At 42.1% G+C, this 24,434-nt stretch overlaps 1 long non-coding RNA gene across 5 annotated transcripts in view; it reads right to left on the bottom strand.

Moving 5' to 3' along the window:
- Nucleotides 1–24,173, bottom strand: part of LOC117308852 (uncharacterized) — a 64,973-nt gene extending 40,800 nt beyond the window's left edge. For 2 of the 5 annotated variants that reach the window (XR_012327760.1, XR_012327761.1), the window contains exons 1-3: nucleotides 24,066–24,173; nucleotides 21,385–21,569; nucleotides 11,239–11,325 (exon numbers count right to left, since the gene is read on the bottom strand). This is a non-coding gene — a long non-coding RNA (uncharacterized lncRNA). Of the gene's footprint in view, nucleotides 1–11,238; nucleotides 11,330–21,384; nucleotides 21,570–24,065 lie in introns of all 5 variants that reach the window. The other 3 variants (XR_004523103.1, XR_012327763.1, XR_004523102.1) reach the window with 2 other exon arrangements.
- Nucleotides 24,174–24,434: the final 261 nt, after the last annotated feature.

Here is a 24,434-nt window from a genome sequence, read left to right as displayed (position 1 = left end):
GATGTCTGCTCAGTATCTTTCATCTGGCCAAACTGGTGTCCTCACTGAGCCCTTTCTCCCACCTCTGCCACCAAACACTCTTCCCATCCTTGGATGTGAAAGTGTACCAGAATGTCAGGACAGATGTCCTACCAGACAGGGCTCTGAGACATCCTGCTATTCTACAGAGCCAAAGGGCTCCTGCATTGCCTCAAGTGCTTCAACATGAACCCAGAAAGACAAGTGGAGGGCAAACACACCACAAATGTGCACCTGTAAAAATAACCCTGTAATAACAGCCGCCCATGAGCTAGGTGGGAGCAGTAACAGATGGCTACATCTGTCTAATTTTCTTATCCCTGAGGTTGTACCTCTCTGCTTTCTTTCCGTCTCTTTTCCTGGAACATGGTTTTGGCAGGCAGTGGGTCCCTTGGAATCAACAGTATCGTTCAAAGTCATTCCAGGATGGTATGCAATCGAAGCCAACCCACATGCTACCAAGAATCAGAAACCCAGAGTTAAAAGCATGAGTCATAACCCAAACATGTCAGTGACCTTGTCAGGACATTCCTGCATTTTAACAAAGCACATCGGTTATCAATGCCCCTTTTTTTTTAAAGCAGTTGGGCTCAGATGAAAGTCAAGAGATACGCAGGCAATGTTATTTGCTGGTTGCCAGCCGGATGCCTGGGTGCAGACGGGCCCTGCTGTCCTAAATCCTGCTTCTGTGCTGGCTCCTACCCACCCACCACTAGGGTACCACCTGTGGTCGGTCAGTTTCCTCATTTAGAAAAGAGTCTGGAACTTTGGATAAACATGGACTAAAGCTGATCTTCCTGATGGGTGTTCCCCAAAACAGACCACCAGTGTCCTGGCAGTTATTAACATTTGTAAACATTTTATAGTGATTTTTTAAAGATGTAAAACAGAACGTTTTCAAAATCACTCAAACTTATTTTTGAATTCTATTTTGATAACATCCTCTGTAAACTTCCTGAGTCCAGTAATTGAAAGACTATAGCATTTTAAAGTTTTATACAAGTAAAATTTTTAATATATTTCTCAGCATTTAATTTTCCTTATTATAAAGGAAATAGTTAATAGGTTAATAGGATATAGTTAGTAGTTAATAGGATAGTTTATAGTTAATAGGATAGTTAATAGGATAGTTAATAGGATAAAGGAAATGTACTCAATTTCGCCAACTGAGGTTGATACCCCCAAATCTCCTTCAGGTGACCCTAGTGTTCCATACAAATATCACTTTCTGTGAGTACCAAGAGATGGACAATTTTGGGAGGTAATATGCTAAGAAAATAAGGCTTAATCTGTTAGACGTTTATTGAGCACTTACTAAATGTTGTTCGAGGCCTCCTAGGAGGATAAGGGTGTCATCCTTGCCCTCGCAGACCTTTCCATCTAATGAGAGAGATAATTAACTATAATGCCTAGCAGGATACAAGGGGTGGGGATGCACTTACAGAGAACGGAGCATATGCAGAGAGCTTAACAGTCTTACTTCGCTTAGTCCCCGCCACCGCCCTCAGATGTGGATATTATCACCTTCCCAAATTAGGGAAATCGAGGTCCTGCGAGATTAAGTGACTTGCCCAAGTTCCCACAGAGTAAATCATTGATTCTCCGTAAGCCCAGGTCTGTCTGACTCCACATAGCCCATGTTTTTTCTCTTAACTGAGCCATGTTTCTTCTCAATAAAAGTAGTAAGATGCTGGGGTGACTAAGCAAGAAGCTCATTCCAGTGGGGTTGCTGCTGTAGGTATCAGAGAGGGAAGAGGTGGCATTTGATCTGAGACTCGAAGGAGTATGAGTTCAATAGGGAATTCATGGGGAAGAAAATGTCAGACTAAGGAAACTGAAGGGGTGTGAGGTTGTGAGCTAGCAGTTGGTGTGGTGTGGCTTTGGAGTGAAGGGAACCTGGAGGGATGGAGTGAGACACGGGGAACATGGAGGGTGGATGAGCAAAATTATCCTGCCAGCAAAGGCACAATGTGGCAGCTATGGCATTTTCTACACAGCAACCAGGCAAAGCATGTCCATCCTCCATACCTCCTTCACTCTAGATTTAACACTACTAGTTTCCTCCTTCCTCTTTCCAAAATGTTCACCTCTTGTCCTTTCTCCCTATCCCCAGTGGACATAATGAATGTTTGAAAATCATGTCTTCCCAAAAAAATTCAGTTGAGCTTGCACAGCATTTTTGTCTCCAAGCTACTCACAACATTTATCTCTAACCAGCTACAGCAGCTACTTCCAGACTCCTGGAATAGCAGCATGGGACACTGCAACCTTTGTGACTTTGCATGAGACATACATGGAGCCCAGATGACTTGTAAAATCCACCCAAGAGATAAGAACAGGAGTTACTTTGCTGGTTTCTGTGCGAATTCTACATCATTATTTGTACCACTTAGTCCTTAGGAGAAACATAGTGTGCAGGTACATGGAAGAGACCATTTGTCTGTCCCACCTCCCAAAGAATGGATCGGGGCAATGGTCCGCACTTACTGTAGCCTAAATTATCCATCAGCATAATACAATGGTGATCTGGAAAAGAGGGGTTTTTTGGTGTGGTAGGAATGGAATAAGATTGTGTAGAGTTATGGTGTGAACAGGAAGAACAGGATTAGATGAAATATATATAGAAAACTGACTGGAATGAGATAAGACAGGATCTAAAAAAAAACATGAGGGAGAGGGTAGGCTTGGGGGGTTTATTTTTTTCAACACTGGAGAGATGTGATCGTGTTTCAATACTGATGGCAAAAGCAACAAGAAAGAAGATGCTGCAGCTACAGGAGCAAGGCTAATTGAGAGAGTGATGTCCCTGGGGTGCGGGGGGAGCCCAGTGGAGGGCGTGTGCTCACCTAGGAGAAGGGAAGGGAAGTCCAATTCATATTGAAATGAATGAAGGGTGTTAGGATGAATGAAGGCAAGTGTTAGAAAGAGGGGACTGTTGAGATAATTTCCATCTATCTTTTGTTTCCCCAGGTGCCGGCAGGAGCATGGGGAAACTGAGGAAGCCTTGAGGCAAATACTGTGAAAACCGGGAGAAAAGTAACTGAGGACCATCAAAGGGCTGTTGCCCTCAGCTCAGGTTAGGATCATGATCAAGGATGGGTAGTAGCTGCAATCCAAGCATTGCACAATTTTCTGCAACAATACTAAGCAGGCTGGGGCAGGAGCGGGGAAACTAAATGGACAGATAAACCAAGCTTGGCCTTTTGGTGGGTGGATGGGGCAGAAGTTAGACAGCAAAGGTGTTGAGAGTATTGGCAAAAGAATTGTTGAAATGTATTCATTCATTCAACAGATATTTACTGAGTGACCAATAGGTGCTAAGCATTATTCTAGGCATTAGAGACACAGTGGCAAACCAAACAGACAAGGGTTGTTGGTGGTATTATGCTGTGGAGACAAACAAGAAACAAATAGGCAAACAAGAAAACCATAACTGCTGTTGGTGGAAGGCGCTCGAATGAAATGCCATGCTGAGGAGGCACCTGCATACTGGTGGGTTGTCCAGAAAGGGCTTCAACCTCCAAGGAGGTTGAAGTGACGACCCGTGAGGTCTAGGCAGGGTGGGGACCAAGGGAAGACTCCAGAGGCTGGAGGATAAGGAGACTGAAAGTCTTGAAGGGGTCAAAGAGGATGGGACTGCTGGAAGACTGGAAAGCTGAGGTCGGAGCAGGGTATGTATTACATGGTTTCAGAGACTGAGCAGTTCCTAACCAACAGCTTAAAAGGCTGACATCGGGGCTCAGTAAGATTTTTCTACTCTTCTCAGAATTGCAATTTAGGGCCAAAGTTGACTACAAAAGTACTAAGAGCCCCACATTTTTAAGTTCAGAGAAACTTCCAGTTATTGGGCAGCTACCTCCCCTTCAGGCTTGCTGGGAGGTATCCCTGCAAAGAGAAGAAACAAAGCACAGAGAGGCTGACAGCCTGGACACGAGCCAGCAGTCAAGTAGGAAAGGTCTGTCTTCTTTTCACCCTCACACCAAAGCCCCACTTGTCCCTGCCCAGTAGAGGGCAGAGAAGACACAGGTGCTATAGACTGAATGCTTGCGTCTCCCACAAGACACACATGTTGAAACCCTACCCCCATTGTGACGGCATTAGGAGACGGGGACTTGGGAGAAAATTAGGATTAGATGAGGTCATGAGGGTGGAGCCCTCATAAAGGGGATTGGTGCCCTTATACGAGTCACGAGAGAGTTTGCTTCCCCTCTGCTCTCCACCATGTAAGGATACAACAAGATGTCTGCAATTGGAAACCGGAAGAGGGTTCTCACCAGAACCTGACCAGCTAACTCCCTGGTCTCAGACTTCCAGCCTCCAGACTGTGAGAAATAAATTTCTGCTGTTTATAAGCCCAACCTATGGTACTTTGTTAGGACAGCCTGAATGGACTAAGACACTGGGATTAGAGTCACAGGCTGGCCTGCACTAGGTAAGAAGGAGGCCTTTAAACCATAGACAAAGATTAGAAAGGACAGGACTGGAATAAGCCTACTCTAAGTGCAGGGAGTGAGCACACATTTATGAGGGTCATGCTGAGGAAGTCTGCTCTTCAGTAATAACACTTTGGGGAGAAGAACTTGCATTTTATGTCCATACCCTGAGTTGAGACTTGCTTCTGGCCTTAAGACAAGGTGACCGAGGAAGGGCTTGTTTATTCATTCATTAACACACATTTATTTAGCACATATGATGTGCTGAACTCAGCTCTCGGTGCCAAGGAGAGAGAGGTGAACAAGACGGGCGAATGCCTTCCTACACACATGGACATTATAACTGGGGTTGCAAAGTGTGCACGGCTTCAGGTCGAGAGTGATGTTGGGGACAGGGAGAGGAAGGGACTATTCTGTACAATGATCAGTGGTTCTCTGGGGTGAGGACACTCAAGCAGGGAGCAGAACGCAGTGAGGAGCGAGCATGGAGATGTCCTCCGGGGAGTTCTCCAGGCAGAGGCTGTGAGGAGAGATGAGCTTCGCAGGGTTGGAGGATTCCAGTATGACAGGAGCAGCCCAGCAAGGGGGACATGGTGGGGGATGAGGCAGGGAAATGTGTGCATGCCTACCCCAGAGGGCTTTGGATTTCAGTCTAGTGTGATGGAAGCCCCTAGCGGGTTCTGAGGAGGAACATGACATGGCAGGATACATCGTGGGGAGACTCCTCTGGTGACTGAGTGGGAAACTGACTATAGGGGCAAGAGGAGAAACAGGAAGCCAACTTATGAGGCTGTAGCACCTCAGGTAAAAGACAGTGGTAGCCTGGACTAGGTGGAAGCAGTAGAGGTGGAAAGTAGTCAGCTTTGGGATATATTTGGATAGTAGGTCCTACCAGGTTCCTGGTCTGTGAAGGAAGAAAAGGCGTTAAGAGCCTAGGATGAAGGGTGGATTCTACATATCTGAGATGAAAAGCTTGACAGTGAGCCCAGGGGCTCCCTAACAATGACCAGGAGGTACTGTGGAGGAGGAAAGATCTGCAAGTGACTTTGGGAGCCAGGAAGACCCCAACCCAAATGAGAGTGTCTACTTGAGAGGAAAGGTTTCAGTGAGAGCCGGGAAATGGATGCCGCATCTGTGACTAGGTTAAGGGTGTGTGGGAAGTTGTTTGCATTAGGTAGAGGTTCCGAAGAGAACAGTGGGAAAGGTTAGGAGGGAAACAATGACATCTGGTCCAGGGAGAAGGAGGCACAAAGGTACAGGAGGCTGGGACTTTGGAGAGGTGGGGAACTGAAGGAGCATTTTTCAGCCTGGATGAAAAATGTGGATGAGTCACGCGGAAGATAACCGGCCTAGAAATTACCAAAGAACTGGACCTGGAAGTCTCAGACAGATTGAGGTCTCTGATGGATTGAAGGACTTGGACTTCTCTGGAACAAGCCAGCTGCTCCTGGAAATCCTAGACCAGGTGGGCTGGCAACAGCATTGTTTGGTTCCCAGGAGCCTCACTGAGTGCTGGAAATAGCTATAGCTTCAGATGGATGGCAGGTCTTTCTGGATGGAATCCTTCACAGCTTGTCTTAACTGTGATTCCAAGGGAATGCGTGGTAAATGGCGTCATGGATTTTAAAATAACTCTAGGTGAGATGATTGTACTTTCTGTTTCCCTTGACTCAACTCCCACCCACTTCTCAATCCACAGAAATCTGATTTTCACCCATTTCATTTCACCAAAACAGCTCTGGCCAAGTTCACTAGTGGCCTCCATGTTGCTTGATCCAGTGGGCATTTTGCAGTCTTCATCCTTCCTGACATCTCAGTCCTACTGACCACACCCTTCTTTGTGAAACACCTTCTTCCTTTGGATTTCCACAGTGACACCGCCCTCTCGTGATTGCACTCCTACTCCTCTGACCACTCATTTGCTCTGTCTCTAAAACCCTCATTTACTTAGCCTTTAAAATGTTGGGGTTCCTTAATCCTTGAATGTAGCCCCTCTTCCTTTCTTACTTTATCTATTCTCTCCAGGCCACTTTGTTCAGATGCATGATTTCAACTGCCTAATATAATGGAGACAAGTTAAAAATGCTATAGCAGTGTTCAGAGGTGTGCATGACTAAGGCACAACCAAGGCTGCTTGACTTGCTTGGGTCACTGCTACTCAAAAGGCATAACCAAGGTTGCTTGACCTGGGTCATTGCTACCCAAATGATAAGTGTAACCTTGGGTGGATAACAAAGCCCAAGGAAAGTTTATGTAGAGGCAGAAAAGAGAATCCCAGCTGGAACTCTGGGAAAAACTATTCATTGGGTTGGAAGATGAATAAGCACTAACAAATAAAAGTAAGTGCCGTTATCATGTGTCACAATTACCATTATTCTATAAGTTAAGTGCTTGTCCATACATTTCAAGACCTGTATTCATTACCTATGCATTAACTTTTTATTAGCATGTCCTAAATTCCACCAATTGCCTTTGTCCAAAATATTCATGCCTACCTTCCATTCAGCATACCACCACGCTTTGGTTCATCAATTCAATCCATCATCAGTCATTTTTATTGACTGCCTTTAGGATGTATGGTGATGTTTAAAGGACTGTAATCGATCTCTATCCTCAGAGATTCTGATGGAGTATTGCAATAATCCTACTACTTATTGTTGTTAGCTTTTCCATCAGCATCAATCAGAAAAGACACAAAGGAGCCATATGTTTATCAATTATTTTATCAAGGGAACAAGTATAGTAACATTACTTTCAAATGATCAACAATCATTACTGCATGAAACTAAAAAGGATATGTTCTACTTATTAAAAATCCACAATATAGCCAACTCTCATATATAAACAACGCAGTTATCTACAATGTATCTCATGGCAATCCTGCTGTTAAGCTTATTGATCTGCTCTAATGAATTACCTGCTTTGTTGACATCTGTACTCTTCAAAGTTAACCACGTTTCCTTGATAACCATTCTATTTCCATTTATTTGCAGACTGTCTGCAGTGACAATCCAGTATAAAGGTGATAACACTCACTTTGGGACCAGAAGGCCCAGGTCCAAGCTTTGACTTGTAATTCATTCAATCATGCACAAAATCTCACTTTCCTCATCTCTGTATCTGTATGAATAATCCTATACCTCTTCCTCACCTTCCCCCAAAAGGCAGGTGGTGAGAGTATTACTATTAGGAAAAGCTTTGGAAACCCAAACACAGGCATTACGCTTGCTCACTGGAAAATTTAAGACTCATCTGTTCTCAGCAGCTTTATGGAGGGGACTGCAGGAAACTGCCTCATCAAACAACAATCAATTCATTACGAGTATATTTGCAGAATATTAGACACACCTAGTTTCAGGTCTAAACTTGAAGATGCTTTCCACCAAATTAGATGCTCGGAATTGCCCTGGGAGATAAGGAGGGAAGGGCCTATTTTTCCCATCTTGCAAATGAGAAAAAGGGAGGCTCAAGGTTTAGCCAACTGACCAAAAGCACACAGTAAGAACATGGCCAAACTAGGACTTAATCTTTCAAATTTTCGAATTCCTAGTTGCACACCCTTCTTTAACAAAAAGGAATAAAGCAGTGCGTAAATCCCTTCTCAGGGCAAGGCATGACAATTTAATAGCCAGAGAAAGTTAACGTACCTCCAAAAAGATTCATTTCTCTCCTACTTATACTGAAGAGGCAGGTTTATTCAAAATTCTCACAAATTGTTTTATAACAATCAGAAGAAGGCTCATTAAACTTTCTTTACACAACAAAAATAATAATACTTAGTTAGCGTTCAGGTATAACTTCATACTCTGTAGAGATTGACAATAAGCAACTAAGAATGTATTATAATAGATTGTATGTATTAATGTATTATAATAGATGGCTATTATAATTATTTCACAACACGAAACACCTAGACAGGCTTCCTTTTTATTGGATAGAGATGTTTTAAAGATCAGTCTAACAACACCACTTTAAATGTGCAGTGCTCCGAGCCTTATTCTGGTGGAACGCGTTCTTAAAATCTTGCACATTTAATTTACAGTGAGCTTCCATAAATTGTTCTCCTTAGCCGTCTCACGTGACGGAGGTCGGCACACACGCTGAAGCTTAGCTGTAGACAGACACTATACCGTGCGTTCTAGTCCTTTCCATCATTCGACACAGAAGATTCCAAACTCTGACTAAATGTGGACAATCTCTTGGACCCAGTGAACTGAAAAGCTATCGACCCCGGTTTAAATCCTCAAGTTTTCAGGGAGAGAGAGTGATTCCAAAGCAGCTACTGTAGGAGTTTATCTGTATGGGTAAGATATTACACAGCCTGACACTACTGTGATGCTTGGAAGGTGAAGGATGGGTTTGAGACAAGAGGATTTTGTATGCGCAAAGGGGTATAGATCAAAGGAGATTCACGTGCAAGCTCTTCATACTTGACTTGCCAGATCCTGGCTGGGCTGCCCTAGTTGGTTTTTATGAGTGTTGAGTTCATTAATAAATGAAATGCAAGATCCAAGCCCACCTTTTTAATTACAAAGTGCTTCTCCCTCCCGACAATCAGACTTCTACTCATTTCAGGGCTGAAAAAAAAAATGTCATCATCATAATTCCTAGTAGCTTGCTTCTGTTTCCGCTTCAATAGATACCCTGTAAATGGGAAGTCACATAACAGCTTTGCATCCCATCAAGTTGCCTCCACACGAAAACAGCTGCAATGCTTATCTAATTAAACCCCAACGCCAAACTGTGAGCTTCTGCATCAATCATTAATATTGTATTTTGGGTCACTTTAAATTCTGACTGGGAGTACGTGGCTCCCCACACACTGGTCTCTGAAGGAGATTTTTCAAATAATCTTTAAGCGGCGTTGAAAAAATAAAACCAGCCACCTGCTGTTTGATGAGAGCTCCACTACCCTGTTGCACCCTGATTAGCTGTTAATACTAATTGAGAGATGACTATTGCTTATTCCAAAATGTGAAATTTTTTTTATTATTATTATGAAAAGGAAAATGCTGTTCTTCTTGCCTCGAAAATGTGGCTCCTTGCCCAAATTTTAAACAGCACCAACAGAATAGTGATTTCTGGGTCTCTCTTCTATAGTCTACAGAGCCATTATACTGAACCACTTCTTTTCTCTGGGGGGCCATCCACAAGTTAGTGAGCTGTGATCTCTACGTGAGATTTGCACATGCATGCCCTACATCTGGAACATGTAAATGCTCTTCACAGAGATCTGATGGCCCAGAAATACTTACGTGAATTTCTGTCCTGCTAAGGCACACGTTGATGAACTTGGGTTCAAGCTCATAACCCAAGAGGCACAGTCTCCTACATCGCCATTCTAATAGACTAAAGCCAACAGGCCAAGCCAAATAGGACAACTTAGACAAAGAGAGACGGGCAAAAACCAAGTGAATGTCTGCTTCCTTCTAGCATTCTAGGAAAAGTACCAAGCAGCTGTGCCAAAGCATACTGCTCTTCTTTGTTAGGAAAAATACTTCGACCTACTCGAAATCAGGGGACGCAGTCACCTGGTTTAGTAAATATATATGCAAGACAGGCTTCCTCATGAGGAGCAATTGACTGCAGAAACACAACACGCACCTAGCTCGGCATAAATACAGCTTAAAAAATTATAGGGCAGGGCTTCCCTGGTGGCGCAGTGATTGAGAGTCCGCCTGCCGATGCAGGGGACACGGGTTCGTGCCCCGGTCTGGGAGGATCCCACATGCCGCGGAGGGGCTGGGCCCGTGAGCCATGGCCGCTGAGCCTGCGCGTCCGGAGCCTGTGCTCCGCAATGGGAGAGGCCGCAACGGTTAGAGGCCCGCGTACCGCAAAAAAAAAAAAAAAAAAAAAAAAAAAAACAATTATAGGGCAGTAGGATGAAGTGTGGGAACCATGAGGTTTTCATTCCCAAAAGCCGAGAACGACTGGACCTTTGCCAGGGTACTGCCTGGCAGTCAACCACATCTGCTACAGAGTGATGGGGAGTCTCAGGGAATACAAATAAGGGAAAGAGTATGATTCAAGACTAGCAAAAATAGAAGGAAAAGATAGAGGTCTTAGGGTGGCTTATTACAGAGAAGAGAAGGCTAAAAGATTTAGGAACAGTTTGAAAGCCCATATGAAAGACCTTCATGAAGGGAGTAATCAGAGGTATCTCCCAAGTCTGTTGAAGATTTGGGTGTAGGGGTTAGGACTGTCAATTTAACTAAGCTGAAACTACAACTCCCAGAATTCATTTGGTACTGTGTGTGTGTGTGTGTGTGTGTGTGTGTGTGCGCGCACGCGCACGTGTGTATGTTTCAGACTCTTGGGGGAGGGAAAGAGACATTTTGCTGGAGATTAGGAAGATGGAGGTGAAGTAGCAGCCATGCTACTGTTCAGGATTTGAAGGTCAGAGCAGGCCCGGAAGGAAGCTCTGTCGCAGCCCCTGACATGGCTGTTGACCTGCCTGCTTACCTTGTTGGCCTGAAGCAACTCTAGCTCCTGCTAAACCCGCTCCTTCAACTTCTGTGGTTCTGAGGCCGGGAGTTTCTAGGTCACTGCTGCTCCTGGCAGACACCGCCACCACCAAAGTAGGGGCTTAGAAGGCTGTCAGAGGCCACAGATCCCAGCCACGACCCGTGGCTTCCAGCTGATCCTTCTTTCCCCACTTCCCAACCGTCTCCCTCCCGGCCCCTAATCCCACCTACCCTCCTACGAGTGGCATCACCTTGGCCACGCTCAGAAAGAAGAGTACTTTTCTCTGGCCCGTAATGGTTTAACTACATCTTAGATAACTTACCGTGCAGCTCTGTAGGGATTGGGATTGGGAATCTGTCTACAGTCCTTCGTGAGTCATAAACAGTCTGATCCAGAGACCTCATGTTTGCTTCCTGTAAGAATATACATAATTGTTTCAGACTAACCTATTAAGTTGTAAAGCAGGGTGAAATCTCACACGCATCTCAGTTTCACACCTAACACTGTTTACACAGATCCCCATCATGTCCACATCCTGAACCCATTCTTTGATAATGAGACAAACCAGCAGAGCAATCCCCCCTTCCCTGATTCCTCTATTTCCTAAGCAAGGCAAAACAAGAATGTGCCAGATTCTCTGCTTCTACTAGAATGAACCCTCAGAGGTGACTGGGAAATGGAAGACTCCATCAGTTATACTCTTCCTCCTCCGTGTCATTTCTACAATCCACACGAGGAAAGAATTCTGCGTCCTTCTTCCAGAAGACTCTTCTTCAGTAACATCACTCCTCACTAAGTGTTCTGCATCAATGCAGATTCTGAATCCAGCTTCATCACCTGTCAGCTCAGGAACCTTGAGCAACTCATTTCTGAGCCCCAGTTTCCTCACATGAAAATATGAGAGAATGCTACTTGCTCTGCCCACCTTACAGGGTGGGAGCATCAAAGGAAATTGAGTCTGTGCCCATGGTTCATAAATGTGAAGGGCTCTAGGGCCCAGCTCGCTCCAGTTACTGAAAAAGATCTTGATTTAGTTAAGCAATAAACTGAGAGTCTCTACCTGATTATCATGGTATACCCGGGGCCTGCATACCAAAGGTGAGCCTCTCAGCTCTGACAGACCCTGCCCTTTTGCATCCCCATTTCAAGAGTCCATTTATTTCCCTGCCTTGTACTCTAGTTTTTTCCCACTGTAGGATAGAACCTAACCTTCAATCTCAACTAGTATGACTAGGGTCTAACCCTACTAGTTTTCCTTCAGTCTTTCTCTAGAGGACTGGATTCTGCTCCCAATATCCCCTACCTACTGGATGAGCTCTTTTCTATGAGATGACAAATTATCCAAAATCATAATATCACACACCCACCTTTCATTTTGCTGTCTGGCCTATCTCCTGTATGGTTGGGTGCCCTGCTGCTGAACTGGAACCCCACCATCTCTTCTGATATCAAAAGTTGATAACTGCTTCTGATTTGGAAAGTTGTACTTGACTCCCAGTTGAGCACTGCGTCTTGGAGCACCCAACTGTCCTTCATGGGCCAGCATTAGAGGTAATGTCCTTTCTCACTTTCCATCCATGCATCAATTACTCTAATGGCCTTGTTCTTTACCTGTCCCACTATCCTCACCTTTTAGTGGACAGGGTATATAATTCCTTACCCCTGGACTGGCCATGTAACTTACTTTGGCCAATGGTTGTTAGCCAGTGTAACACAGAATCCTGAAAAGCACTTGCACATTGGTGTTCGCTTGCTCTTGGACATAGCCATGACCGTGCGAACACAACCAGGCTAGCCTACTGGAGGGCGAGAGGCATATGGATCAGGGCTAAGTTGCTCCAGTGATCAGCCAAGGCTGTCCTAGAACAACTAACAGCCAATCAACCTCCAAATACACAAGCTCACCCAAAAACAGTAGCATAGGTAATAAACACTTTATTTTAAGCCATAAAGTTTGGAGCTGCTGGATAGGTAGCACTACTGTGGCAATAAATAACTGATTCAGAAGTCGGTACACAGAGTGAGGTGTTGCAAAAAAACCTAAAGTATATGGCATTGGTTTTGTGACCAGGTGGTAGGTTTAGCCTAGAAAAATGGAAATGAAACTCTTGTAGGAACCTGGAAAAAATGGCAAGAAAACTTTATAAAAGGATGGAAAATTGGTGACTCATGCTATCATAGTGCCAAACTATAAAATGGAAGATAGAAAATGTTCCTGATGAAACTCTGGACTTTGGCAATGAAATTTCAAGGCAGAATATTGAAAGTATCAGTTGGCTCTAGCTAGCTGGGTATAACAAAGTATTACAAGAAAAAGATGAACTCAGAAAATAACCAGACAACTTGCAAGTTGAATTCAGAATATAGAGATGCCATTCTCTGCTAATTTGGAAACTAAAACTGTTTTTCATCTCCAGCCTTTTAAGCCAATAAAATATTCTCAGGTTAAGACATGGCCATGGGTACAGACCAAATTATGGGTGTACCCATGAGACCTTTTGTTAAGACTTCTTGGAGCATTAAGGAGATGCCTTGTAGACCCACTAAGTTCAACAAAAGGGCTTTCAAGATTCTTAAGGACATTATCCCACAGTAAAATAAAGAGCAGAAAACATCAGGGATTAAATAAAGACAGGGAAGCATGTTTCTAAAGACTGTGGGCTTTGGTTTTTGACACATGGAGTACCTGAACTAAAAGGAACCAAAAGTGTTTAAAATGAAAAATAAAAAAAATTAAAAAGGCTTCTGCATACCCAACTTTCTACAAGAAGCAGGCTGAGAACATTGTTCAAAGGGTACCTCTTCCAGGGACTTCCCTGGTGGTCCAGTGGCTAAGACTCCATGCTCCCAATGCAGGGGGCCCGGGTTCAATCCCTGGTCAGGGAACTAGATCCCACATGCTGCAACTAAGAGTTCGCATGCCACACCTAAAGATCCCACATGCTGCAACTAAGACCCCACACAGCCAAATAAATAAATAATTATTTTTTTTAAAAAAGGGTACATCGGGCTTCCCTGATGGCGCAGTGGTTGAGAGTCCGCCTGCCGATGCAGGGGACACGGGTTCGTGCTCCTGTCCGGGAAGATCCCACATGCCGCGGAGCGACTGGGCCCGTGAGCCATGGCCGCTGAGCCTGCGCGTCCGGAGCCTGTGCTCCACAACGGGAGAGGCCACAGCATTGAGAGGCCCGTGTACCGCAAAAAAAAAAAAAGGTACATCTTCCACTCCCTCTCCAGCAGTGATCAAGGAGTAAAACTAAGGACATCTCAGAGGCCAGAGACAAGCGGAGTAGAGAACAATGCATTGGGGAACCACCCATAGAAAGCAGAATCTAGGTTTAAGCAAGGAACACTCCCCATTCCCGAGACACATCTGGCCTTGCGACTTGCTTTGGCCAATGGGTATTAGCAGGTATATTGCAAGTGAAGTCCTGAAAAGCACTCACGCTTTGGTGCTTGCTCACCCTTGCCCTCTGCCATCCTCATGAGAAGAGGCCTGGGCCAGTCTGATGGCAGGTAAGAGATGTAGGAGCAGACTGGAGCCAGCCCAGTCATCCCAGCTGAAATTCCAGATCAGCTGACAGCTGGGCAACCATCCCAGACGCACGAGCAGCAAATTCTAACTATGTTAAGCCTGGAGTCTGGGAGTGGTTTGTTGTGCAGCACAGTTCCGGAACAACCGGTACACCATTCCTCCGGGTCCCACTTGCCTTCCTCGCAGCCAGAGTCTCGATGTGCCTCTTACCTCTTACGCTCTCTTTATAATTTATTTTCATCAGGACCCTCACTTCTATCCTTAGTAATTTTGTTATAGATTTATGCATGCTTGATACAGAGTCCCACCCGTGCTACCTTCCTATCAATAGAGATGTTTTCTACAATCAAGGTACACCCCTCCCCACAGACTCTGTCTCGGCCACCACGTTCCAACCATGTGTCCATTCTTAGGTAACTGAAGACCTTGAGCATGTTGGTGAGACAATCTGTGTCTCATTTTCCTCATCTTTACAATGAGAATGTTGAAGGATACTTAGACACAATCTACACTTATTTAGGAGTCCCTTCGTATCATATTAAATGTGTTTTTATATGTCATTCATTGTCCTAAAACAGGATGTGGTGGATGTTGTTATTTCTGTCTTACAGACGAGCAACTACGGGGTACAAAACTTTTCCAAAACTCCCAAAGTCATCTCGCAAGTGAGCAGCCGAATTAAAGTTGTCTTCGCCTTGCCAAAAGAAAAGAAAGAAAAAACCAGAAGTAGAACCAATAACAACAATGGCCCCCTCCACAAAAATAGAAAGAACTGCTAAGTGCTTCCACAGGAAGAAGCCCAAGCTTAATTTATTCTTCTCAGAATTAAGAATGATTTGTAATATTTGGCAGTAAGGACTATAATATGTTTGACGTTTAATAGACTTGGGAGATGTAATTAGGAACAGCCTTGCTTGGAAGTGACTGTTTTCTGTGAAACAGGAATTTTGCCTCTGGGCACTTTTTCTCCACTACTCATAACTAAACTCTGAAGTTGGCAAACAATTCCTTTACAAGTACTGCTCTTTTCCTTGCTGGTTAATTCAACACAAGCATTTATCGATTAGTGTCCACGTGCCAGGCACTGTGCACTCACTTTGCCAGGCATGCAGTTTAGAGCCAGACAGTCTGGTATCTGAGCTTTGAAGGCCAAGAATCAAACACTTATGTCTGGCATTTTCTAATTAAGTAAACCATTTCTATGTAATGCGTGCAGGGTCTCAAAATACAATGCAACTGGTGACAAGCTGAGTGGTCTCACAGAGAAGTTGGCATGAGAGTCCCCTGAGACCAGATTAGTAGTAGAGGCAATGATTCCCAAGTCTAATTTTTTCCCTCCTGTGAGGCTGGGTGCCGAGCACGATGCCTGGCCTACAGCTGGCTCTTGTTTCTCCCACTTGCTATGCCTTGGAGTCTCCTAGGGAACTCTTTAAAAACAGAGGTGCCCAACAACCCTCTCCTCCCAGGAGATGCTCATCCAGTGGATGGGGGGTGGGAGGAACTGGTCTGTAGTCTTTCAAGCCCTGCAGGTGATTCTTTACACAGTCAGGGATGAGAACCACTCAGTGTGAGCTCTATACATACTTTCAATGTATGAAAAATAGATGAGTAAATATTATCAAAGTAAATGGGTACCACACTTGTTAAAGCCATTTGGTACACTGCTGAGCACAAATTCTAAAGGCAAGACAGGAACAGGAGAAAGTGTAGGATCAGTATTGTATGTAGCATTATATGTAGGGACAACAACATATATTATAATAGGGCAAAAATCTTACTAGAAGAGGGAAGTAACATGGAGTTTCTTAGGTTGAAAATGAGAACCCTTTTAACAGCAAAACATTTCTTAGGTAAGATAGTATTTATATTTTTATAACCTTTTTATTGAGGAAGTACATTTTTTAAGAAAAACCTCTATAAATTTGTCAATGTTTTCAAAAGATTGAATTTTATTAATTTTAAGTGTCTACTTTCATCTGAAAAATACTCATCCATACATACCCAAGACATTTTTTATTCAGCTTACAGACAATGTTTAGTGGGTATGTGGACTCAGTAAGTAAATCACTGACCCAGTGGAATTCATGGTCCACAAATCAGGAACCTCAGACACAGATCACCTAACCAGCAATGAGACTAGAAGGAAACGTTTACTTAAACTGAAGAAGAGGCAGAATTAGACTATTTACTGGTAAGGACCATTTTAGATTTCTACATAGTGAAAAAAAATTCACCAGGACCAAATACAAATGTTTGGCGTTTTTTGATAAGTTACCATTTCACAGAATAAGTCATTTTAGTATACCAGAGCAAAAGAAATAAATTAGACTAGGTCCTGAGCAATAAAAAATGACACAGAGAATATCTGAGATAAATCTGTAATATTTTCTCAGAATAGGATCAAATTTAACATGATATCTGGAGGGGCATGACCATCGGGAGAAAAACCAATTGATTATTCAATTTTGTGAAAAGGCACTAATATAAAAAAATAGCATTGGTTAAGGAAGTAATGTCAAGCGCATAGTTGAGAAAAGTAAACAACAATAACAAAAATCCCATAAGAAGTCAAAAGATTATATTTTAAAAACTTATCAAAATTCCAGGAGAAAAATGTATACTCAAGATCAAAAAGTGGTTCTTAAATAGAAAGCATTTGTGATTGAAAGGCAAAATAGAAGAGGCTGTCATAGAAAAAAGAAAAAATCATCTTATTATTGAATGGATAAGCCTCTGATGCATGAAGTTCACAGAAATCACAAAGTGACAACAGAACTGTTGCTCTGACTTTTCGTGTCTTCGTGCCTTGTCACGTGGTCCTGAGCTGTTCTCAGGAAATTATAAAGCTAAAGAAGTGAACAAAGTGGTAAGGTTAGGATTCAACAACATCCAAGGCTCACAATTCCACCTTTTTTCCCCACATACACTTCACCATATTATTGGCCTGGTCTGGGAACAGAGCATGATTATAATCGGGGTGGGACATGACTTTACATAGGAAAGTCAGGAAAGGCTTTTCCCAGAGGTGATATTTGAGATCAGATCCTTATTATGTTCACTTTGTTTTAATATGAAGTGTATTTTTCTAGTTGTTTGAAAATTGGTGATTGAGAAGTAGTAAGACAAGATTCGCATTTCAGTAATATTCGGTGAACAAAAGAAGTTGATTAAACAGAGCTCTCATTCCCCATCTGTACCACTCAAACAAGCACAGGTTACAAGTGGGTTAAAAAGTTGTATCTCTCAGGATCTCACATCAGCTCTCAGAGCAGGTGTATAGGGACATCTCTGAGCCGAAGCATTCAGTGGCAAACCAGGTTTCTCATACAACTGAGAAGCCGGTCCACTCTGTGGGTGCTGCCGTAGTTCTGCCTTTCACCTTCTCTGAGCCAATGCACACCCACAATCAGACAGCTGGGAACTTCTGTATGGCAAACTGACAAAGGATAATCAACTTAGTGGCTTGTACAAGTAGAGTGGTAATGCTGGAAGTCAAGTTTGGCAGTACTTAAACTACAAACCACTTTTCACTTGCCTCAATTCCTGCTGATTGCTCATCGGAATGACTCCCAAAACTCCTGGGAAAGCAACAAGGAAGGTTGCAACAAAAATTTGTATTGTTAAGGCACTCTGTAATGAACCAGTTCCTTGCCACAGCAACAGAGTTCTGCAATCCAGGAAAAAGCTTTTAATAAATGTTTTGGTAAATAATCTTCACAATGATCATTGTGTTATTGGCTAAAATGGTGTTGAATAACAAGGCTTCCCCACTAGCTAAAAGGCTTCAAAAGATAAAAAGGCACTAATTCAAAGGAGGCTGTTGTTTTTAATTCCAACGTGTTTCTGAGAAATACACATAAACATTTGCAGCAACGATGGAAAATCTTTAAGCAGACAAATGAAAATTTTCTTCTCATTGTGCATTGAGTAGTCAAATTGCACCCAGTAACATAAAATGAAAGCAGTTTGTTGCTAGGCAATTCCATGAATAATCCCAAACCGGGTTTTAACCAGACTGATGAAAGTGCGCCCCCTTAATTTGTTTTTTTCAGTAGAACACAGTTTTTGCTTGAGCAACAAAATATATGAACTGATCATATGGGAATAGAATTTTGTGTAGCAATAACTAAATCTTACCCCAACACTGACTAATATTTAATGATCTGCATAATTATTGCTGCAATGCATGGAAATCAGATGTAAATAAGATAAAGCCTAGGCAATGATTGCACTTGGCATTATGTTAACACTGCAGGTAAAAAGGAGCTCTGGGATCAGCCTGGGAGAAGAAAGAATAGAAAGAAGCTCTGAACTGCTCCAGAAAGACCTACTAGACTCATGGACCAAATCATGGGTCTCCCTGATTTGAGAAGTGGCATCACTATTGGCCTTTGTTTCCAAGGAGAACGCTGAAGGAGGCATCGTTCCACTGGTTTGTAGGTTTTAATATATTTGTTAAAGGTTAATCAGGTAATTTGGTAGTTACATCTGATAATGAGAAACTTACACCTTTCATGTTATTTAAAAACAAAGTAGGGACTTCCCTGGTGGCGTAGTGGTTAAGAATCCGCCTGCCAATGCAGGGGACATGGGTTCAATCCCTGGTCCAAGAAGATCCCACATGCCGCGGAGCAGCTAAGAACGTGCACCACAACTACTGAGCCCATGTGCCACAGCTACTGAAGCCCATGCTCTGGGGCCGTGTGCCACAACTACTGAGCCCGCGTGCTGCAACTACTGAAGCCCGCATGCCTAGAGCCCATGCTCTGCAACAAGAGAAGCCACCGCAATGAGAAGCCCACGCACCACAACAGAGTATCCCTGCTTGCCACAACTAGAGAAAGCCCGCGCACAGCAACGAAGACCCAACACAGCCAAGAATAAATAAATTTATTAAAAAAATAAATAAAAACAAAGTAAACAGATATATAATCATACTGAATTCAAAGGGAATAAAGGTGACTCTAACTGAAGTATTATCAGTATATGAGTATTTATGGTCTTAGTTTTCTTCACTATCTATCTGCAAAGTTTATGCATTTATTTGAGGATGCAAATATGAAGAGTCACGTAAACAAGTATGGAGATAAATGTTAAGGGCAGCCTTCAATCTTTAAACCAAGTATAAAGCTCTTTCAAATTTACAGTGTAATATAGTTCCTTCTACTTATATGTTTATTAAATACCTTCAATAAGCAGTTGATGGGTCAGAAATCTGCTTTTGTTGAGATTTTGCTTGCTGATGATACAAATGAAACAGTGTGGACCATTTTGCCATTCTCCTAAAAACACAATGAAGCTTGCAGCCAGGCTCTCACAGCGGCTTTTAGTTGGATTTGGGTTTTAACTCCTAATGTCTATCAGCAATAAAGGAAAACTAGAGCAGAACATTTCCGAGGATATTAGGGGATTTAATGAACAAGAATAGCATTTAAAGGAAGAGAGGGAAAGAGGAGCGAAGATGAACTTTCCTATGCTTTTCCCTGTGAGAAGTACCCTTGTAATTATGCATGTATCTTAATTAAAATCGCGTATTCATGTTTTACATTTTCAGTTGGCCTTGTATAATTAAAACTGCATCACATCTGATGTATCTATAATTATAGCCAAATGGTTATGTTAATGTTCATCTATTCCATGCTAAAAACCAACAAAAACCCACTAAGAACATTTCTTTAAACTGTTTCTACCAGAAATTCAATCTCCAGATATAAAAGCTCAATGACCATGTGTCTTGAAAATAAAACATCTTTGAGATCAACAGTCGCAGCTTTAAGTGTGAGATCCAAAAGTCCTGGTGCTTGCAAAAGCATAACCCAAACTGCTTCTAAGAGATAATCTATAGAGGAAAAAAACAAAATGAATCATAGAAGGTCTAATTAAGGTCTTATAGGAGATTTCTCACTAACTTAAAGGAATTAACAGGAGACAATCATATCTCCTCAGGCTATAATCTTTGAGCTTTAAATCCCCAAATCTTTCCATTAAAAAAAATTCTTGTATTACAAGATCAGTGCTGAATGTAAAAACCATGACCAAATTGAATGCCTATTATTAAACCTTTACTGAGAAATCCTTTCCTAACTTTTTCCAATAAAAGAATCACAAAAATGAAAGCACTTCAAAATATAAAGGTTTTGTGTTGGAAATAGTAACACTTTACTTTGGACCTTAGGCTGTTTGGGGGGATTTTCAGGTGGGAGATCACCTGGGCAAACATTCAGCACTCAGATATTCTTGTGGATTGAACTGTGTCCCCCCAAAATGATATAGAATGTAGGAATCCTAACCTCTGGAATCTCAGAATGTGGCCTTATTTGGAAATAGGATCATTAAAGTGTAATTAGTTAAATTAAGATAACGTCGTACTGGAGTAATGTGGGCTCTTAATCCAATATGACTGGTGTCTTTATAAGAAGAAGGAAATTTGGACAAAGAGACATCCAGGGAGAAGGCCATGTGAAGACGGAGGAGAGCTTTCAATGAGGAATCTGTAAGCCGAGGAATGCCAGGGATTGCCAGCCACCACCAGAGCTAGGAGAGAAGCACAAGACAGATTCTCCCTCAGAGCCGCCACTAGAAACCAAGGCTGTCGCCACCTTGATTTCAGACATCTGGCCTCCAGAACTGTGAGAGAATAGATTTCTGTTGTTTTAAGCCACCCAGTTTGTGGTACTTTGTTAGGACAGCCCTAGGAAACTAATACAGATATCTACACAACTTGGAAGCTTGTCTTACCAGAATTTCAACTTGTATCCACATCTTACAAGCTGCATTAACCAACATTTTGCTTTCTTATAAATTCAAGAAAGAGTCTTGGGTTCTGGAAACCTTAGAAGCCACCTTTCTTTCCTTAGTTCTCCAGGAAACAGGCAAGAGGAAAATGTTCTCCCTGCACAGTTTATCCTCCAGTATTAAAATCACTCACAGTACCTGCCTGAAAGGTCTCTAGGTTTGAACCCCAGGAGCCGAGACCTGGCGTTTGAGGCAGTGTAGCTGGTGTCACTCTCCCTCACACAGGAGGCCATAAGGTAGAGCCACTCGACAGAGTAATGAACCTAAGTGTCTGGCTGCCTTTCAGGCTCACACGTCAAGTCTGAAGGAAACTCTCTTGTGAACTGGTAAAGAGAACAAAGAAAAGAAAATCTTTAAAATGAGTACCTGCTCACAGACACTGATGCAGAAACATTTTAGACTAAGAAAGTGATTTGGAAACACAAACCCAAAAGAACCACACACCTTGAACTTACTACACACAGATCAACATGCCGATCGCTCAGCTGGGCATCAGCACCTCTTACATTCCAATAAATGTTCATAGATGTTTTTCTGTGGATACACAGAGGGGCTGAATGCACAAATCCACATTCCAACACAATCCTAAATAGGATGCACATAAACAGAGGCCTTGGGGAGAAGGTAGTAGGAATCACAGATTAAATTCTATAGCGTTTTTTATTTTACAGAGCATTTTTACATATATTTCCTGGTTTACTTCTCATAACAGCTCTGTTAATTCCACTATTTTAGAGATGTAGGTAGTCAAAAAAATTAAATGACTTGACCATGGCACACAAAAAGTGTAACTCACATCAGGTCTTCCAACCCACATCTCCCGATACAAATTCCCAAGAGAGAGATTCTCATTGCCCAAGTTGATAAAGTGTCCAATCTGATTCAGTTGCCTGTAGCAGACTCTCTAGGCACAGGCTTACCTGATCTTCTTAAAATTGTTACGTGGTCCTGTTACTGTGACATCACTTTTTTTTTTTACTTACTAGGTCACTGGTTTATTATAAAAAGATGTAACTCAAGAACAGCCAGATGGAAGAGATGCTTAGGGCAAGGGATGTGGGAAAGGGAGCAGAGCTTCCATGCCCTCTCCAGGCATGCCAGTCTCCCCAAATTTCCACATTTTCACTACTCTGTAACAAGTTCTGTAACACTACTTCTGATACTGTCCTTTGCAGGGAAATGTTTTCATCATCACCATCATCAACAAACAGCGTCTTTCCTTGCTCAAATGAGAAAGTTTTATATTAAATTGTTTTCTTCTCAAAGTAAAATTCTAGGGATTATCTCACAGAACTGTTTCTGAAGAGAGGAATTGGGATTATGGATGGCCCTAGCCCTACCGTGATTCCAGATGTCACCTGGGGTATCAGAAACGTAAGAGACCTACATGATTGTATTTGACTGTCCTATAGACCATCCTATAAACCAAGAGACTCAAACTTGATTGTTCACATACCCCATAAAATTATTCGGAAAAATAATGTACCCCTTTGCACACTTTCAAATTGACGTTTATACTTCTTTCTTCATAAGCTTAAACAGTTGTAAAGAGTGTGACTTCTAGCAGATTGTAAATGCTAAAATTTAAAAATTAAAGCTATAGCATCCTTTTAAATATATGCAATGAAATCTAAGTTGCATAATGGTTTGAAAGCCACCTGTCAGGAAGCAGTTGCTTCTTCTTGTTGCTTCTGACCCTGGTGACAAAGGTACCCTACAGAAGGCAGGGCCCTTCATCACAGAAGTGAACAAACAAACCTGGCCCAAGAGTCAGAGAAGCTAAAAGAGGATCTAGGGGGAGGTGGAATACCTGCAGACCCAGGTGCTGCCTCACACCAACAAGATGAATTAATAGATCAGGAACAATGTGCATGAAATACAAAATAGCTGTCGCTTCCCATCCTAACTAGAAACATACAGGAAAGAGAATCCTGAGAGACATAGTTCAGCATAGGCAAGTAGACACATTCCAAAGTCATCACACCATAGCCCTTGCCGGGCACCAGGAGCCAGCCCAGACATGAAGCACATGCTGCCCGCTGTACCTGGAATAATGAAATCTTTTGTCTCTGACCCGGGAATCTTTTGTCTCCTACCAGCATCCATGAATGAAACTGTGGCAGGCTAACTTGTTAGCTTGCAGGGAAAGTAATATCTCAGACTCTTCACAGCTCTTGACACTACTATTATCAATTTAACAGAATATAAATGAGCTTTCTAAACTTTCAGAAATGTTTATATTTCCTTTCTTTTATTCATATTTCCATTACTTTTCCTTTAGATTTGAACCCTAATGTAAAAAAGTTTAATGCTTGGAAGTCTTTTATTGATCACATCATCACACTTTATTCAACAGAAGTATGTCATAGAAATTATGTTTTTAAAATTTGTTTCATTTCCTATGATTATTATGTCCTAAGTTTTAAAAATTCTTCCACATAATGTAATCATTAAAATTACTATTAGTAAACAGATCAAAAATGTAAATTTGAATAAATAATAATCATTAAAAGAAAACTTCTATTGTAAATTAATCATCTATTAATGCAATACTGCTAAAATCAATCCATTCAGAAGCTACCATATATATTTTTATGTTAATAAGAAGTTGAAAATATTAAACATTTTATAGCATGAAGTAAGTTAAGACTGACTATACCTAGAATAAATATTTTATAATATGATATGATAAAATAATTTTTAATCATCTAATTGAGAAACACATCCTGAATCTAAAAGAAATGGCATAAAAGTTTTGCCCAAGGGTTTTATATAATGTATTCTAAAATTTTCGGTAGTTCTAGAAGCATTCCACTTACATTTAAAAGGTTCTGGAGAACTAACCTACTGTCAGGCTGTTCAAAGTTCTCTTCTTTCCAGCTAATAAAACAGACTAAGGATGAGTCCTAAGAATAGCTAAAGAGTTGCTTCCAGTAAAATACATGAAAAAGGTCATTTTTAGCATTCATTATGTCTTAAAGTGCACTTTGCTTTTGCTCTCACAGAATCTTACATTCTTTGGCAGAAGGAAAGGAATGTAGGAAATGAAGTCATTAAACAAAAATTGTCATAAGTCTCACTATTCCTATATCTGAACCAGAACATCCCACCCTGGCCTAAAACACCAAATTTTACCCTCAATAGCCTAGTGATAGAGAAATACAGGAATCCTTACAGGTTTATTGACA

The sequence above is a fragment of the Tursiops truncatus genome, chromosome 18, assembly GCF_011762595.2.
Source record: "Tursiops truncatus isolate mTurTru1 chromosome 18, mTurTru1.mat.Y, whole genome shotgun sequence".
In the NCBI taxonomy this organism is placed as follows: Eukaryota; Metazoa; Chordata; class Mammalia; order Artiodactyla; family Delphinidae; genus Tursiops; species Tursiops truncatus.
This window is presented reverse-complemented; position numbering and strand designations above follow the sequence as displayed.